This window comes from Malaya genurostris, chromosome 1 (genome assembly GCF_030247185.1).
Source record: "Malaya genurostris strain Urasoe2022 chromosome 1, Malgen_1.1, whole genome shotgun sequence".
In the NCBI taxonomy this organism is placed as follows: Eukaryota; Metazoa; Arthropoda; class Insecta; order Diptera; family Culicidae; genus Malaya; species Malaya genurostris.
Genome location: NC_080570.1, coordinates 140,708,190 through 140,728,735, shown reverse-complemented (window position 1 = coordinate 140,728,735; position 20,546 = coordinate 140,708,190). Strand labels below are relative to the sequence as shown.

The 20,546-nt window shown below is 38.2% G+C and overlaps 1 protein-coding gene across 1 annotated transcript in view; it reads right to left on the bottom strand.

Moving 5' to 3' along the window:
- Nucleotides 1–20,546, bottom strand: part of LOC131425947 (moesin/ezrin/radixin homolog 1) — a 99,900-nt gene that overhangs the window by 78,601 nt on the left and 753 nt on the right. The gene's annotated exons all lie outside the window — the stretch shown is intronic.

Below are 20,546 nucleotides of genomic sequence, written 5' to 3'. Positions count from 1 at the left end.
CTGACGCCATCACGGATCTAAAAGCTTTTAATATCCCCACAAATTGATTTTTCACAATGAACAGACATAAGTTCAGTCAGTCAGTCTGCGGAAAATTTTCCCGCGATGATGAAGTATTTCCAGATATAACAACGTATTTAGGAGGGTTCCAAGTTTTGTCGTGAACAAGCTTTATAAAAAAAGTTACAAGTGAACAACCCAACATCATTACGCAATAATACACCTCCAATCATTAATCATAGACTAACCAACCCATCACTCAAACGACATTACTGGGTTGAACGCATCGCGCATTCCTCATGTTTAATTCTGTCCACCACCGAATTCATTCACTGGTCGGACCCCCGGACGACACGAGCAATGTGAAGGGAGAAAGAGATGAGATACGAACGAAGCAAGCACATTCACTTTCCGATGATCATCGAAATTACAGTTTTCCCTTTCTCTCTCCCTCCCTTTCTCCCTTCATATTGTCTCCTTCTGCGGCATCGAAAAAAGATCGGATCGAACATTATCAAAATAAAAACAAACTTTTACTTTCGATTGTAGGATGACCGGATGCCGTATTTTTTTTGTGAATGCCTCCAACTTCCAGTTTTAAGTGTCATTAATTAATCGGTTCATGTGCCAACCGAAACTGGCGAGGGAAAAGATACAGGGAAAATCTTATTTCGAAATTTTTACTCCTGGTCTTGTCCGTTATCGGTTGGTAATTAATTGATCGCTTGCTGGAAACTGATGAGAGATGCGTTAAAGCAATCGGTATGGTCCGAAGAAATCGTATCGAGAATGTGGAACACGATAATTCCGTATTTTTCGGAATCCATAATTGTATCCCTTGCAATCGATACCACTCGAACTAGGACACGTCGCCTACTTGAACACAGCCAACGTAGATCCGAGGCCGAAATCGAAATGAAAATTTGTTTGTTAGAAATGTACTTGACCCGGTCATCAGTCATCTTTTACATGATTCCTACAGGTGTAATGATTCCTTTCTCATATGACTCGTATTTTCCTTCATTGATTTTAGACGATTTTGAGCACAATTTTTTTCGAAATAACACCAGATCTTGACTTTTCATGCAAATTTTTAACATTTCACCCCAGTCTCCCCTACTATTATTAACATTTTTACCGGGGAAGGGTATAGCGAGATCAGTAAGAAACCACAGCCTTCCAAACAGTCTACCTGAGTTCGATTCCTAACTTTGTACCTAGCATCAGAAAAGTTTAAGGTTTGATGCTCATAGAATCTAAGCTTTTTTAAAAAAGAGGGTCGACTAATGTCAGAGACATAGCTTTATGACGAGTGTAGGATTGTGCAAATCAATGAAGCTTTCACTTCTAAATAGGTCCGGTTGCAAGACTGCACACGATGTGAATTACAATAATATTGACACTAGTGTTTCAACAGCAGATAATATCAAATAGATCTTAAAGTTTTAGTTTACTGGCTTAAAAAACCTGGCTAATTGATGTTGAATGCATTTTCCTCGGAACTGAATTCGGGACATGGATTATGAGCCTGGGTTCTGGAACTGAATTCTGGATTTAAGCTCTGGGCCAGAGGCCTGAGTTTCAGTTCAATCCCTGGGCTTAGATTTTGGAACTAAGTTCTGCACCACGAACTGAATTCAGACATTGAGTTTTGATTCTAGATTTTGGAACCGAATTCTGGAGCTTTATATTCTGGACAAGCAACTGAATTCTGGGCCTAGATTTCGGAGCTGAATTCTTGACCTGGATTCTTAAACTGAGCTCAGAACCTGGTTTCTGGAACTGAATGCTGGACTCCGATTTTGAAGATAAATTCCTGACTTGATTCTAGAACTAAATTCTGGAACTGAATTCTAAGCCTAGATTTCGGAACTAAGTTCTGAACTTGGAGTCAAAAACTGAGTTCAGAACCTGAATTCAGAACTCGCATTCTGGAAATAAGTTCTGAACCTAGATTCTTAAACAGAATGCTGGACCCGGATTCTGAAACTGAATTCCTGACTTGGATTCTGCAACGGAGTTCAGGATCTGGATTTTGGAGCTGAATTCTGAATTCAGAAACTAAATCTTGATACTGGATTCTTGAACTGAGCTTGGAATCTGAATTCTGGACCTGGTTCTGGCAAGAATTCAGAACCTGGATCCTGGAACTGAATTCTAAGCAAAGATTCTGGAACCGAATCTGGACCCAGATTCTGAAACTGAGCTCCTGATTTGGATTCTGGATCTGAGTTCTGAGCCAGGAACTGAATCCAGGGCCTGAGTTTAGGAGCTGAATTTAGGAACTTAGTTTAAGGCCTGGATTCTGAAACTCAAATCAGTAGCTAGATTCTGAATCTAAATCCTAGATCTAAGTTCTGGCCCAGAAACTGAATTCGGAACCTGGTTTCTGGAACTGAAATCTTGTACTTTTGGACCAGGAATTGGATTCAAACCCCTAATTCTGGATCTGTATCTTGAACCAGGATTCTGGAAATAAATTTCTGGACCCGGATTCTGAAACTGAAATTTGGACCTGGATTGTCCAAAGCCCTGAATTTGGAACTGAATTCAGGAGCTGGATTCTGGAACTGAATTCTGAGCCTCAATTTTGAACTAAGTTCTGCACTAGGATCTAAATTCGGAACCGAGGATTCAGGAACTGAATTTGGGACCTGGATTCTGGAATGAAATTCTGAGTCTAAATTTAAAAACTGTGGCCTGAATTTAAAAACTCAAGGCCTGAATTCTGAAACTGAGCTCAGAACCTGGATTCTGGAACTGAATTCAGGGGCTGGATTCAGGAATAGAATTCTGACTCTAGGTTTTAGAACCAAATTCTGAAGCTGGCTGAGCTCCCGATTTTGGATTCTTCTGGGCCAGTAGCTGAATTCTGGGCCTGGGTTTCGGATTTGAAATCTGATTCTAGATCCTGGATTTGGATTCGAGAGCTGAGTTCTAGATCAGGAACTGAATTCTGAAGCCTGGATTTTGGAACCGAGTTCAGAAACTAATTTCTAGGTCTGGATTCTGGAACCGATTTCTGAGATTCTAGAGCCGAACTCTAGAATTAAATTCTAGACCAGGAACTGGTTTCTGAAACTGAGTTTTAGATCCGGAACTGAATACTGGGTCTAGGTTTTGATAGTTGATTTGGGAACTGAATTCAAAACCTAGATTCTGAAACTAAATCCTGAGCCTGGATTTTGAAACTGGTTTCTGGTCCATGAACTGAGTTCTGAGTTCCGATTTCGAAACTAAGTTTTTGCTCCTGGAACTGAATTCAGAACATGGATTCTGAAATTGAATTCTGAACCAAGATTCCAAGGAACCGAATTCTGGACCCGGATTTTAATGTTGAACTCCTGACGTGTATTAAGGAGCTGGATTCTGGAAATGAATTCTCAGCCTAGATTTTGGAAGTGAATTCTGAACTTGAGTGTTGGAACTGAGTTCTGAATTTTGAGACCTATTTCTGGACCTGGATTCTAGAACTTAGCTCAGTACTTGAATTCTGAACTTGGATTCTGAAACTTCAATCTGAAAATCGATTCTGGAACTGAACTCTAGGCCTGGATATTGAAACTGAGTTCAGGAGCTAGATTCTTGAAATTGAATTCTGAACCTGGATTCTGGAACTGAATTCCGAGCTTAGATTCTGGAACTAAGCTCTGGACTAGAAGGCCTTCGAGGTCCCGAATCTGGACCTGGATTTTGAAGCCGATTCCTAAAACTGAAATTCGGGAACGGAGTTCTAGACCCAGAGTTTGAACTTTGGAGCTGGTTTCTGGGCCTGGATCCTGGAACTGAATTCTGAGCCAATATTTTAGAACTGAGTTCTGAACCAGTAACTGAATTCGGGACTCTGGAACTGGATTCTGAGATTCTGGAGTTGAAATCTGGAACTAAGTTCTAGCCCAGGAACTGAATTCCGGGTCTCAGTTCTGAAACTAAGTTCTGGATCTGGATCTGAATACTGGGTTTAGATTTTATAACATGATTCTGAACCTGGATTTTAGAACTGAGTTCAGGACCTAGATTCTGAGCCAACATTCTGAAACTGAATTCGGGATTCTGGCACAAAATCATGAGCCTGAACTGATTTCCAGGAATTGAATTCTGTGTCTGGATTTCGAAGTTGAATTTTGGATCGAGATTATGGTACTGAGTTCTAGACCAGGAATAGTATTTTGGTCCAGGAACTGAGTTTTTGACCAGAAACCGAGTTCTGGAACTGAATTCTGGACCTGTTGAACATATTAATGATGGTATGGATTGATTTTTATCACCTTTGACATAACACACATTCAATGTGTGTGTGTGTGTGTGTGTGTGTGTGTGTGTGTGTGTGTGTGTGTGTGTGTGTGTGTGTGTGTGTGTGTGTATGTAACAAAAATATGCACTCACTTTTCTCGGAAATGGCTGAACCGATTTTCACAAACTTAGATTCAAGTGAAAGGTCCTATGGTCCCATAGTCTGCTATTGAATTTTATGCTGATCCGACTTCCGGTTCCGGAGTTATAGGGTAATATATAAAAATTAAAAAAAATGTGCACTTTTCTCGGAAGTGGCTCTACCGATTCCCACAAACTCAAACTCAAATGAAAGGTACGATAGTTTTATCAAAATTTCTAGCACATTTTATCCGGATCCGACTTCCGGTTATGGAACCAGAACCAGAGCGCAATAAGTGGAACATGTTCAATTTTATGAGTTTTCTTTTCACAAACGATGGCAAAACCAGCTATAAATCCTATAAAACTGACTGATAAATTCTTTTCGTTTGCAAAACTTGTTAGTTTGTGAGCATATGAACTTAATTCAACAATACTGGTCCTCCATTTCCTGCTCCGGAAGCACCGAAAGTGGCGAAGAACAACTCCAAAAGTAGCACTCACTTCGATTTCTCAGCGATGCTTGAACCGATTTTCACAAATCATGATTTAAATTAAAGCTCATATTGTCCGGTTCCGCAAGCAAATACAGGGCGATGAGTGTTAAAGCTTTCAAACCGCTATATAAAATGACAAAGCCGGTATGCACCGGTACGTGCTGGCACGGAAGAAGAAAATACAACACGCCTCTACAAACGAACCACACAGCATGCTTTGCACAATTTCGTGCATGTGCATCTTATAAGATGTAAAATCGCAAGGTTTTTCTATAACTGTGTTGATTCTGAGACTTCAATCTGGAACTAAATTCTGGATTCTGAAACTAAATCCTGAGCCTGGATTTTTTTAAACTGTTTTCTGATGTAGGAACTGAATTCTGGGCCCGGATTTCGGAACTGAATTCGAAGGAACCGAGTTCTGGAACTAAATTTTGGACCTACTGGACACATTTATGATGGTGTGGATCGATGTTTATTACATTCGACACAAGATTTTGAAAAGGCGTCGCTGATTTTTTTTGCTTACAAAATAGGCCGAGTTTCAAGTACTAAAATTTTAAATTATTTAGCATCCTGTGATGGAATTTTTTCTACATAAAATCACAACTCATGATTTTCCTCTATTTTTTATACGGAAAACTAAATAGTGATTTTTCAAGAGGTATAGAATTTGATTTAGAAAAAAAAAACACAACAAAAATGAGAAAATTGATGAAATCTTTATTGGAATCGTTAAACGATCAAAAGAATTTAATGTTTCAGAGATGATTTCATGCAAATGATGACCGCGGTTCCGCTTTAGATGGCCCATCCGCAAAGTCCAATTTTGCCAACACATTTCCAGCACATCGACCGCTATTTCAAGAATAAATGCTTCAATATTAGCTTCCAGTGCGTCAATCGTTGCTAGTTTATCCTTGTAGACATGAGCCTTAACAAAATAAACTGTTCGCCAAAAGCGGCTCTCAATGTGGTCGTTGTTTCGCGTGCCGTGTGGGATGTGGCACCGTCCCCGATCAGATGGCAATAACAGAATTATAACAACTGGAGTAAGTTGTTTCAGAAACATTTTGTAAAAAAAAATTGAAATATTTTTGCTGGTAAGCTGTTAAAAAAACAAAAAAGACTCTAGCGGGAACAAAATCGTTACCGATTTTGAAACGTTTGTATCACAATTATTATTGAATTTGATATAACTACAGAAGTCCGAAAGCCAGAATTTATAACAATAGTTGTAATAAATTAGATAGCAAATTTAACACAGAAGAAATATATCACAGCCAACTTTTAAAATCGTTCCAATCCAAAATTGTTCAAAGAGTTTTGCCTTTCTCATATAGAAAGGTTATGCACTATGAAAACCGACTTTTGAACCGAAGCCCGGATGGTCGAGTAGCATATATCATTCGACTCAGTTCGTCGAGTACGCAAAATGTCTGTATGTGTCTGTATGTATGTAACATTTTCTTGCACTCACTTTTCTCGGAGATGGCTGAACCGATTCTCACAAACTTAGATTCAAATGAAAGCTATAATTGTCCCATACAAAGTTCCTGAATTTTATTTTGATCCGACTTCCGGTTTTGGAATCACAGGGTGATAAGTGAAAAAAATCCTATTCCAAACTACTTCCTTACTTTTCTCGATATTAACAAGCTTGAATTCAAATGAAACTTCTCATAGTCCCAAATAAAACACCTAAATTTCATCCGAATCTGACTTCCGGTTCCGGAATTATAGGGCAAAATGTGTTAACAATTTGATACCGTCACTTAAACAGGCGAAACAAAAAACGCAAAAAAAATTCTAAACTGGTCTCAAAACTACACAAGTTATTATCAGTAGTCAACTAAACGAACCGATTTCGGCTGTTCTGGTTCCCGGTTTCCAGTTCCAGAAGTACCGGAAATAGTGGTCATATATTTCAAAATGAATCTCACTCACTTTTCTCAGCGATGGTTTGACCGATTTCCACAAATTTAAATTCAAATGAAAAGTCTCACGATCCCATACGGAATTCCTGAATTTCATTTGGATCCGACTTCCGGTTCCGGAGTTATAGGGTGAAGTGTGTAAAATATTGTACACAATCACTTAAACAGGCGAAACAAAAACCGTAAAAAAATCTCTAAACTGGAAACAAAACCAATATTCCCAATCTTAGGGTCAAATGAGAGGTTTTATGTTCGTGCCAAAAAATACTGCACATTTTCGGATACACCAAAAATTTAAATTGTCGTCGCGAGCAAAGCACTGTTACATTCTATATTATACTAGTTATACTAGTTGCACAAACAATCCCTTGGTTTCTTTCAAAAATCGAAGAGAAACATTTTGAATAGAATACCACAGTATTAAATATGAGAAAGGCATCATTACACCACTAGGTGGATTAAAACAGATTTTTTATTAAATGAATAATTTATTTAGTGATCTAGTTACTTCTTTTAGTTCTTTGAAATTCTGATTATGAAATTATATTTCGATATAAAGCAACGGAAGAACTCATTTTTTCAATTAATGAATTTTATCATGAGTCTTGCAAATAAAAATAAAACATCATAACTAATTTTGTTATTATATTGTTATCATAAATTTTAACTTTCAACTGTTTTCATTTGTTAAATATCTCAAAATAACACACATTGTTATTATAAATATCAACTGTTGTTGTTACTTGTGTTATGATTTTGTTATGTGCATCTGATCGGGTCTTGTTGAAAACACATGTCAGTCATGTCCAATTCTTCTATTTTGGGCAGAAAAAACAAATTGTCAATCATCACACGATAGCGCTCGCCATTCACAGTAACGTTCCGCCCACCGTCCATAATCCATAATCCGCCACCGGTCCATAATCCACACCAAACAGTGACTGTTTTTTAGATACATTGGTAGCTCTTGCAATGCTTCTAGCTGGTCTTCATTCCAGATGCGCAATTAATGCTTGTTGACGTATCCATTCAATCAGAAATGAGCTTCGTCGTTGAACACAATTTTTCGATAAAAAAGTGGATCTTCCTCCAAATTTATCGGCGCCTATTATTTAAATGTTAGACGTTATAAGTCGATTCATGATTGAAATATAGACCAAACAGAACAAGTTGAATTTCGTAATGATTGACAACTTCGACTTGTTGTGAAATTATATTAGACTGATCAAGTGATTCATTTTTGCATTACAAAAGATTTTTTTTGTTGGTATCTTTTTGGCAACACTGTTTTTGACATATCGCGTGAATCGTGTCCTGTGCCACGATTCACGCGATATGTCAAAAACAGTGTTGCCAAAAAGATACCAACAAAAAAATCTCTTTTGTAATGCAAAAATGAATCACTTGATCAGTCTAATATGATTTCACAACAAGTCGAAGTTGTCAATCATTACGAAATTTCAGAATACCAACGTTTCATTTTTTTACATGAAATCGTTGCTCGTAAAACTACTTCCGGAGGTCGACTCCACTTTGTCAAACTGAAGCTTGGAAACTTGAAATTTCCCAGTCGTAGCAAGCAAACAAATCGTTCGAGTCTCACCACTAATCACATCAATCTTACATTGAATCAAACGACAGGCCGTCAGTTTTCTCAGTTTCTCGGTATCTCAGTATCAAGCTTAGTATGCCGAATACAAGTTCCATGCCTGCTCAGTTGATTACAACACCACAACATTTCACACGAAACACACCAGTCAGGCCTCTAAGAAAAAAAAAACTATACACTACTTTAACGTCCCGATATTGCTTGTCTCCTCTCTTTCACCGGTGAAACTATTCTCCCTTCCCCCTCCCTTTGGTTACCAAAAGCATTCACAAACGAAAATCGCATCTAGTGATAATAAACATCCAGTGTCGGTGTGGTCGGCTGCTACTCTTTCGGGGCGAGCTACTGCAGCAAACAGCAACATCAAATGGAGAAAAAACATCGCAATTACCGACACACGATGATGTTAGTCCAGCGATTTTGTGTTTTTGTTTCGCTTGTAGTCGGTGAATTTTACTCACGTTTTCCCCGCCCCGGGGGTGAAGCGGCTTATCTTCTTTCACTGCGCAGCGTTTTCCAGGCCTAGGCTTGGCTTGGCCTGGCCACGACCGATCGAAGCCAACACCAACACCAACACTAGTCTCCGGTTCGGATCGGATCGGATTGATTTCAAATTCTTCAAATTGCTGCAAATCGCGACGCAAAACATAACATTTCCGCTCGATTGGATCCGACGCACCAAAGCAGCGGGAGGAGGTGGTGGGGAAAACAGGGTAAAACGATGATAGTCCCGCTTGGTAGGCGGCTTGTAGTAGTCAGCTTTGGATCGGTGTGCACCCGAAGGAAACAGTGACAAATTGGTAACCTGTTCGACAACGGATTTGTTCATCCAGTTGATGCAACTCTCCTCCGGTGGACAGTTAACCCAAATGGACAGTAACGGCGGAATCTCCCACTTACACAAGTAAGGCAGGTTGCCCGAGAGCTCCTACAATCAATTCAGGTACAATTTCATCAACTGACTGGTTTGTATGTGGGTCCGGCGGCGACGGTTACACGCACACATACACACACATGCATAGTTGAAAAGTGATACTTATTCGTTGGTCCGATTGTCTGTATCGCATATCACATAACGTACACGACGACGAACGGACGGACGGAGACAAAGACGGACACGGTGTGACAGAATAGACGACGCATGAGGCGACGCGATTCGGAGTAACCCGCGGATGGTCGGTCGGTCATTCGGTGGGACGGTTTGCTTGGTTGGAGGGCTCTCGACTAAAATGCGGATTAGAATTATGCATTGTAAGGGCAGAGAGGCATAGACACATGCAACGAATCGTAACAAAGCAGCAGAATGCAAACATGACCCTATTTTTGTCGCTGAGTATTGTTTGCCATGAATGAATGAGCGGCTATGCGGCTTGGTCAGCCCGGAGAACACAATGAGCGGTCAAACTGTCACGCGGGATGGATGGAAGGGGGGACGTAACTGAGGGAGCGTTGAATACTATTGATCAATGTGTGTACAATGAGTACATGGAAAACTTACCTAGCTCGAGTTGACGTTAACTACTAACACGGGGCATCGACAGATTTAGAGTCATTAGAATATTGAAACTTGAGTTGCATTCGAGTGCATGTCTTTAGTGACTGATAATCCTGCTAGAAACTATTTTTATCTTAATTATTCGTTACGTTAAGTAATTGCAGGGTTGTTACGAAAAATTTTAATATCAAAACACGCGAAATCCGCGCAAAGTTGAAAACTAAAACGCGCGATATTGGAGCAAAACATTACACCACTATTTTTATGCAGGTGATAATTTCAGCAGAACTTGAAAATGCACTTAAATATAATTTAAATATCAGCATAATTTTGTCACATGAACACAATAAATAAGTTCGCATACAACACGTCAGTTTGAGACACTTTATTCTCCATCTTTTTCGATGTCCTTAGTTAGTTTATACTCTCTGCTGTACGGAAAATGTTAAAGTAAAAAAATGCTTACAATTGTGATTTTGAAAGAAGTTAAACAGATTTCGGCGAAGACCATTTTTTTGCTTAAACATCTTCTTATACTCGGTAAGCTTTTCCTTCTCGGTAAGAATTTTAAGATCAGGATGATCTGATTTACTTTTTGTCGTGAATACGACTTACTTTACTATGGGGTGCCTTTTCAAAAATTACCCTCTGAGAGAGTGATAAGTTTTTGATCGTGAATATCCATTGTTGTATCTAACGAATCAACATAATTTTTGCTACACTCCATCGGAAATATGATCACAATTTTATGATAAAATTTTCAGCTGTGTGACATAATCTCAAATAATTTAAAATTAAACTTTTCTGAAATGTTTGGTATAAACGAGTATCAAAGGGGATAATCCATAAGGCGCGTTTGCCTTGCTCGTATTTTTACAGCTCATAGCTCAGTGATCTGTGAAAGTATTTTTAAAATCTAACTACCAATAGACACAAATTGTTCAACTTCAGCGTGTAAAGAAAAAGCATTGAAGTATTTCAATAGTACACTGTTGAAAAACCTGTCTCATTTGACCCATGTCAGAACGCGTTCTGAGGAAGAGAACAAAATATCTGCTGCTGTACAACAAATCGTTCGAGAAAAATGTTCCGACCAGTGCTTAATACCTTAAAGAGTTCCCCAATTTGGTTCTTCTGAAAGGTAGGAATGAATCCCGTACAGCATCCTGATAGTTTCTTTCAATGAAATGCAAATCCGAAACGAAATATCGAAATTAAAATTCTATATGCTGCTATGCTGAAAAAGCTACAAACGAAATCAGGTAAAAACAAACCTCTGAACAAAAATTGGATAAGTTTGGATTCTATCGCCACTGCGAGCAGATGTATTTTGTGTCGTTTGCAAAGCTAGTTTCGCCTTCGACAAGAGCGATTACGTCTCAGCTGCCAGTCATTTGCATTGGTGAAAAAGCAACGGTGGAAAGCATTACACAAAATCAGCCGTTCTAATGGCTCTAAAAGTTTTCTAAAGAACTATTAGGATTTGTTGTTCGCAAATCGAAGGGAAATATCCTCAGTTTAGTGCAAATCTAGAACTGTGGAAAAGTGGAAAAGAGGAATTCTTGCATAATTCATACAATTGATCAACTAATTGATATTCGGAAGTGTTAAGGAACATGTCAGTTGTTTTCGTATTCACGATATCCAGTTATGTCTCTGACATTACCCACCCGCCTTTTCGCCTTTCTCATATAGAAAGGTTATGCAATCACTGTAAAAACCAACTTTTGAACCGAGGCCCGGAGAGCTGAGTGTCATATACCATTCGACTCAGTTCGTCGAGTACGCAAAATGTCTGTGTGTGTATGTGTGTGTGTATGTGCGTATGTGTGTATGTAACGTTTTTTTGCACTAACTTTTCTCGGAGATGGCTGAACCGATTTTCACAAACTTAGATTCAAATGAAAGGTCTTGTGGTCCCATACAAAATTCCTGAATATTATATGGATCCGATTTCCGGTTCGGGAGTTATGGGGTAAAATGTTCAAAAATAAGAAAATATATGTTCTAACTTTTCTCATAGATGGCGCTACCGATTTTCCCAAACTTAGGTTGGAATGAAAGGTCCTGTGGTCCCATACGTAATTCCTGAATTTCATGCGGATCCGACTTCCGGATCCGGAAATATAGGGTAAAGTGGGTTAAAAATAGTATACCATCACTGAAAATGAGGAAAAAATTTAAAAAAATTTCTAAATCGACCTCAAATGTTTTCCAATTGATAGTTTTTATCAGTAGACGGTCAAACAAACCGATTTCGGTTATTCTTTTAAGAGTTGAAGAAAATTACTTTGAAGAATACCACAATATTATATACACACTTAGTAAATTTCGCAGAATTCGGTGATTTTTTACCGAATTTTCAACAGCTGAACGTTCGGTAATCAGTTCGGTAATACAATCGATTACCGATCGTTCGGTAATTGCTGAACTGTCAAACAACTACCGTAAACTGTAAACAAAATGGATCTAACTGATTGTTCAGTAATTTGTTGTTTGTTTGTTTTCCTTTGGTTAAAATTCTTTTATTTTCGGATTTCAAAAAACAACACATGTTCACAAAATGAATGAATTTTTAATTTAATTCCAACCTGTTGTGGCTATGGTTTTATTCCACCTTCCAAAACACTGCACAATCCGTCGAGTCCACCAGAAATTACCCTCGAACGATTTGTGTAGGCAGCAAGTGGACAAGTGATACAAAATTATTTTCTGCTTATATGTAAGTAAATAAAAAGCTTTTAGTGATTCTAATGTTTCAAAAATTTTAGCACCTGTACCTCAATCCATTCGATGAATTCTTCAAGATTTTTTTCGTTTGGTTTATAAAAAGACTCTTACTGAACATTTTATCAATTGTTTGACAGTTAGTTTTCACGACAATCAGTATTTACAGAAGTTCGGTTATTGGAAGATTATTTTACTATACGGACGGTAGGGTTTTACCGTACTCGGCGACTATTCAGATTTACCGTATGAATTGTATATCTATTTACAGAATACGGTAATGAATACTTGCGTAACACTGATCGTCCGGTAAAAATTTGCATAATTTTTGTAAAATGACGCTCATGTGCCAAAATATCGGTAATTTCTATTGATTACCGAAAGTTTTCGTCAAAAAAATTACCGAACAACGGATAGAATCTTAGTGTGTATGATAGTATGATTGATATGAGAAAGGCATCATTACACCACTAGGTGGATTAAAACAGGTTTTTAATTTAAGTTTCAATTATTTATCGCCTTCTGATTAGCTTTTGTTTTCTGAGTAAGCGCCTTCTCTTGTTGTCGGATTTTACTCTGAATGTCTATCTTTTCCTTCGCATCTTTTATTCTTTTTTTGGAGCAGGGAAAAGCCCACTGGAGTTAGTTTCTGGCAAATTTGCTCTCCAGCAGGCATACAACTTCCTCATCTTTAGCATCAATACATTACAATCATCCAAATGATACATTTCCTTAAATCTAGTGCAACGGTCATGGTAACTCGGAAAGTTTAAAGGATATCTTAATGAAAGACGTCGGAGAGCAAATCGGACAAATTTGCATTGAATCGCTTCAATGCGTTGGATTTCGTTTTGGTAATATGGTGACCGGATAACCGCAAAATATTCGTAAGTTGAGCGAACTAAAGCGCAATACAGAGCTTACAAACAATGTACATCAGAGAATTTTTTTTAGTAACGCGGAAAATAAATCCAAATAGCTCAGAGGCTTTCGAGATAGTAAGCCCTATGTGCTCTTTAAAATTTAACTTGGAATCCAGAAGAACATCCAGGTCCTTAACAGACGATGCGCTTTCGAGAACAGTTTGTGGAATATTATAGTCGAACTTGAATACAGACTTTTTGATACTAAAAGAGATGACGGAGCATTTAGTGGCATTTAAAACCATTTCGAAATATGAAATATGGAAGTCATCGCCGAACGATAGATAGTGTAATTTTGATCGTTGAGATACATAATTTTTCGAGTCCAAGGTGACTTCCTTGAGGAACTCCAGAGGCAGCAGAAAATGGTCAGGTTGTACAGGCTTCTATTTTCACTATCATTTCATAACCAGTTAGATATGATGAAGCCAATTCAAAAATGATCCGTTTAATCCCAGTCTACTTAACTTGGAGAGCAGAAAAATCGGTGTTTATAAAATTTACTTGTAGTCGTACTTGTAGAGAATGTATGATAAAGGAAGTATAGGTTACTACATTTGGGGAAGTTGAAGGCTTTGGCATGAAAAAAAAGTGTTATAACATCCAAAACTATAATTTCAAACAAAGCAGCAGTGGTTGGCAGTGTTAAAAAATATTTACACCGAAACTAAAGCTGAATACTTTTTCGTGAATTTAAATTCAAATTAGAAAATCAACCGAAAAACTAAAATTTAAAAAAAAATCGTCTATTTTTTTAAATAATTTCACTTAAAGTCCTCAACTTAAATTTCACAATCCATGCCAATTTGAAGGGAGTGAAATGAGAAATGGAGAAGTTACAGCTGAAACAATTCATTAAAATATGCAAAACTTCAAGTTTTTAATGAGAACTATTTCAAATATTACCATGTTTTTCATAGAAGTAACCGTTCTGGAGATATTTAGATTGTGATCAAAGAGCTCAAGATTTTGGTGATTTGAGCCGTTCAAACAAGTCGGACGTGACTCTAAACATCCGAGAAAAGTTAATGTAAATGAAACAATTGTTAATAACTACCTACTTTAGTTTTTAACATCAACCACAATAGCATCATGAACATGAACTTAACGAGGCACCTATCCCAGATGATAACGTAAATAGGTGAATAATTTGTTGTTAATTAGTTATGGTAATTTTGAATTTGTTGCTCGTTTTTTTAGAGCACTTCGCTACGTTCATATGACATATCAAGTATCTCTCCCAAATAAGCTTGAAAACAAATCGAAATCAAGTGGATAGTTTGTTACCAATAAGTTGCTTATTACTTACGGTAATTTTGAATTTGTCCCTCAATTTATTTTTTAGTTTTTTGAGTACTTTACTAATTTCATATGAAGTTAATGAAGTACCTTTTTTAAATGAGCTTGAAAACAAATCAAAACCCAGTGGATAATTTGTTGCTTGTTTGCTGCTAATTATTACCGTAACTAAGCAGCAAGTACTCAAAAAATAAAAATAATTGAACAACAAATTCAAAACTACCGTAACTAATTAGCAACAAATTATTCACCTATTTACGTTATCACCGATGAGAGTCGTGATCTCACTCAAATGGATTTCTCTACTGACAGATGTGCTATATTTTTGCGAGTTTTTAACTCATGAGTTTATAGTCTCAGCAATCTCGATTCCTCAATAATACAAATTTGAAAGAAGAGGAAATTGTGATAATTTGTGATTTTGGAGCAACGATCGAGCAATAATTCATCCGTTTGAAATTTATTATAGATAATCAGAGAGCTGAAATTTTTACGTTTCGTTGTGACATCAGAATTTCTCAAACAAGATACAATAGCGTATTTTGAGCGAAATTGAGAAAAAATCTGTTTTTTGCACTATCGCTTTAAATGATGGGTTGAAATACAATTCAAGCTTCACCCTGTATTTTCGGAACCGGAAATCGTATCCGGATGAAGCTTGTAAGAGTTGTATGAAATTGTAAGACTTTTCATTTGAATCTAAGTTTCTGAAAGTCGATTCAGTTTGTGAAAGTCGATACAAGAATGGGCAGAACTTTACCACGAATATCATTTGATGTACTTAACCCAACAAAATATTTTTTTCTACAAGCTATCGGAAATATGATCAAGAATTTATGATTAAATTTTCAACAGCATGATAAAACCATAAATAATTGAAAAACAAAGTTTTTTAAAACTTTTGAAAATAATTGACATCAAAATTCTGTATGTTACTATTTAGAACAATAATTGTATACCCAAAGAAATTTGCGAAATTTTCTTCACTATACAATATACGGACCATTTTTCAACCACTTGTAGTTTGTAGTAAAACTTTCTGCTGATTTGCTATATAAAATGCATAGTACCGACTCAGAAGCCATTAATGAAAGGTTCCTTTCGGGACCACCATTATTAACTATACTGGTTATTTCGTAATGTTTAATTGTGTGTCAGAATGTTTAAAGTAATTAATCTGTACTTTAGTTTAGGTGTATCGTTTCAAATTCTTGTAGTGAAAAAGAGGAAAGCTTGCACAATTCACACAATCGATCAACTAATTGATATTCGAAAGTATAAAGAGTGTCTGTTTTATTCGTATTCATGACATCCAGTTATGTCTCTGACTTTACACACTCGAACTTTATAGGCGAAAATTACATATAATTCAACAGAACCGGTTGTTTATTTAAGAACTGTAGTTATACGTACAATAGAAACAGTTTGTTATAGATATAAATACTTCTTTCTGTTAAGTTCGCAAGCTTCGGTAGCGATTCTCCATCCTCTCTTGAAATCATTGTTATCATTTGCCTTTTTCTTATTTCCGAAAAGTTCCGCTCAACTAGAACCCAGTACTTCTCTATTGGGTGAATCTCTGGACAGTTTGATGGATTGGATTGTATCTTATACCATTGCAGATCAGATTTCGCATAGTGATAAAAGGCCAAATCATACCCAAAACAGACAAAGAGTTATTGCTTCTAATAAGTGATACCAACCGCTTTCCCATGCATTATTTTTCATACACATCCTTATTGGTAGAAACGAAACGACTACAGCTACAGATGGCCTGCCAAATTAAATATTTATTCGGGAATTTGGTGACCTCCTTTGTCCGGAAATGTCCGGCAACGGCGTTACTTCACATGACGGTATAAAAAGCCAGACCCGAAACTGTCTGAAATCTTTGAGCCCGTATGTTTCGCCGTCCATTATGGAACAAGAATTTTATTTTGACTAAAAAAATGGTCACAGTTGTGCGCCTTTTTCACTTTGTATGCCTTCAGTCCGTGCATGTGCTTCACTTTTTGTTCGAATGATTTTGATTTTTGACGCTACTTTGGGAACCACATTTCGCACAGAAGTTTCTCAATTATTGCTATTGCCTTCTTGTCTATTTGTCGGAAGCATACTTTTCGATTTGTTCCACTTCCAGCCCTCCGATCCACAGTGAAGCGATGGTCAAATGATTTGCAATCAAATCGGAACTTTTCGGCAGTTTTGTGTACGACCACGTACCGATAAATTTGGATTTTGTTGCCGTTCGTATAAAATGCGTTTGTTGTATTACGAAATAAAGTGGTGAGTTTCAGCCGTCATATAAGTGAAGCGTTCAGCGATCGTTGAAATAATTCTGAATCTTCACTGGAACCAGTGTCCGAAATGCAACGTGTAACGTGAAGTAGCTACCGAATAATCCTATTAAACCTATTTAAATCCGCCTAATTGCGTAGTGAATTCTTTCTCATTATCGTTCACTTGAAAAATGAATGTATTTTTCATTTCAATGTCTTTGAGCTTTCACTTTAGGTGCTTTCTGAACCTAAAATCGGACACCAGTAGCGCAAAGTGAGTTTATTAAGCCATCACCGAACAAGTGCTGCAAACTAGAAGGAATTACTGATCAGTTTTGAGGAATCCTCTCCAACTCACATCGTAATCTACAAAAAAAAAACAAACAACATATTAGCTGTTTTTTTTTAAACAAACACACTTTTATCTATTCTTTTTTCCCCTTTTCACAATAGCCCAGAATTGTTTTATTGGGCGAAGTTGTGGCATATTTTGCGAACACACCTAGTTCGGCACAAAAAAGACATCGTTGGCTTCGTACCGTTCTATCATCGATTTCGCGTACTGACACGATGCTAAATCCTGCCAAAGCACAGTCATTTTCGTTAGATCGCAAAAAAAGGCAACAGGTGCTTCTGGAGTCATTATTTGATTATATATTCGGTCATTGATGTCATGTATGGCTTGTTGAATTGGCCGTATCCACAGATCACCTGCCACATCAAGTACTTCTTGGCAAGTTTGTCGAGTTTCTTGTACCGAAACTTCTCCGGAAAACCCAGACGGGATAAGCCGTCGAAACATTCTAGGTCGGGGATTATCTTTAATGTTGGTCTCGTCGTCCACCGCAATGCCTTGAAGACAACAATTGGACTCTTCGTTACCTTGAAGACAACAATTGGACGAACTGACTTCTTTTATAAGCAAAGCTTTGGTATTACATTCTTCTGATGGAATCTGACCTCGGACCAATTCCCACAGACTTCGCAACCGATTCATAGCGTACAGAACCATTGCATGACTGGTGCTACGATTCTACTGGCACTAAGAACCCTTCAAGATCGGGGCTCGAACATACGATAACAGGTTTGTAAGACTAGTGCTCTATGCATTGAACCGCCAACACGGGTACGATTTTTTGGCCTCGCCCCGAAACGGAAGAAGGTGAAGAGATTCCACGACACTCTCTAACAGGACCTTCGCTCTTTTTATCAGATCTTGTTTCTGTGTCACCGTAAGATTTTTTTAAGTCTTGTCAAACTTGGTCTGAAATAAATCTTGCTTGTCGACGAATGTTTCGATTCAGTCGGTTGAGATCCTTCGCCAATTCAAGTGCACTGCATCTAAGATCTCAAAGCTTCTCTTCTTCGTATCGTTTTTGGATACTCCCGACCTTCAGGTATCTTTTTCATTTGTCAGGATTTATAAATAAATTAAATTTTACGGCATACTACACTTACAAACTGCTTGCCAAACCATTGTTTTTCTATCGTTTTTGTATTGATTTATCGAAACGGTTACCATTCTATCACACTGCTTTGAGACGATGACGGAAACATACATCCCACCAAGTGGTTGCAAATCAATTGCATAAATCGCCGTTAAGAATTTCGTGTCAACTTGTTTGAACTTCAAATAAACAGGGGGGAATTCAAAGCTGCTAATGAATACGCCTGACCACCGTTTTCAATCGATGAGTCTAATGTCTTATCGGTGTATTGTTTACTTTTTATCTCTCTTGCAGAATGTCATACCTTCAATCACCCAAACTGATACCGTGACGATAAGGCGCTTGCCGGACTCCGGCACCTAATAAAAGAAAATTGATCACACGATTCTGCGAAACAGGACGTCAGGACGGGGAGTCGAGTGCTCTTCGAAACCCTATGTCGGAAATATGCCCGTGGTGCGCTGAGAACTGGTCGAGTGATGTTAACACCAAAAGTACACAGAAAAGTCGACTCTTGTTATCAGTGCTCCATCGTTTAGCTAATTACGAAAACGTGGAGCAATTGTGTGGGTTTGCAATCGTCACAATTCGTCTTCATATTTTCACTGCCGTCGTCGTCGCGTCGTACTTTTTACTTCCGTCCAATCAAATCGATTTCCACCGTTGCTAATGAAACACACTTCCCAGGTGCCCATTGCTACAAACTGCGACTTACTGGGTCAAGGAGGGCCATTTCTGTGTTTGCATGCAAGGCAGACCCCTTGCCCATCGCCCATCGGCTGGAGCCGGACTCCGGAGTCGGCGGCTGGAAAATCAAACAACATTTACTGCGCCCAGGTCGATTTGCATGACTCCACAAGGTTTAACAAGTATTGAAGATGGTGCTGCTACGAGGGGGAAAAAATAGAAATCAGTGATTTAGCTTTTCGTCTCACGTATTCCACCTGTTGAGTTCGTCCGGGCCAAACGTGATGGTTGGCAACACTGCTCCCCTGCAGTGTGAATGCAATTTGATTTGTTTTGCAGGTTGCAGGTTTTTTTTATTCGTTTTACGACCAGATCCACACAATTTGCAAACAACTTTCTCCGGCCGAAAGATTGGCTTCGCTCAGATGATTTTGCCTGTGTTGTACGAGGTGGTAACCGAATGGACCACGAAAGCGATGACCAGACTGGTATCTCAACTATGTTTATGCATAGGAGCTGCTGCTGCTGATTGAGGATCGCCGAGCTGATTTGAGATATTGACTATCAATGTGAGGTATAATTCGTGAAAAGAAACCAGATCATTTTCAGTATATAACAATATTGTTGTTTTTTTTTTGTTTGGAAACTTGTGAAACTTGTCGATATATCGTTCGATTTTATCTTATTAAATCCATGGTTTATGATAAAATTCCTGGAATTAAATTACTTCATTACTGCAAAATTCTGAATCAAAATCTGAGTCCAAAAATATTCCATCCTCGAAACATTTTCGCATTTAAAATAGTGCTTTTACTTTCCACGAGAAAACCTGAGAAAAAACAGATCAATCTGCTAACCCTTCCGGTATGACACTCGAGTGCTGCAACGAGCTTATACGCACACCATCAACCCAGAAACAAACAAAAGCGACTCAGAGCAAGAGACAGAGAGAGACAGCCCTGCAATGGATGGAAAGAAGAAAGGAGTAGCAATTATTCAAAAAACCAGTCTGCTTCGCACTGCTTCTTCCCGTTCACTCTGCCTTGTCTGTCAGTGGTCGGCCACCGCCGCCGGTCTGTTTTGCCATTTCATTCGTACTTCCAGAAACTGGATAGTGCTCTCCTCTCCCGACCTGCCGGAACCTACCGCACCGAACACTTCAAAAACCAACCAGTGGTTAAGTACTACACATTATGACGTGACGTCGTCGGCCATGGGATCGCTGGTGAAAACCCTCGGAATTCGGGTTCTTGAAATTCCGTCACACAATG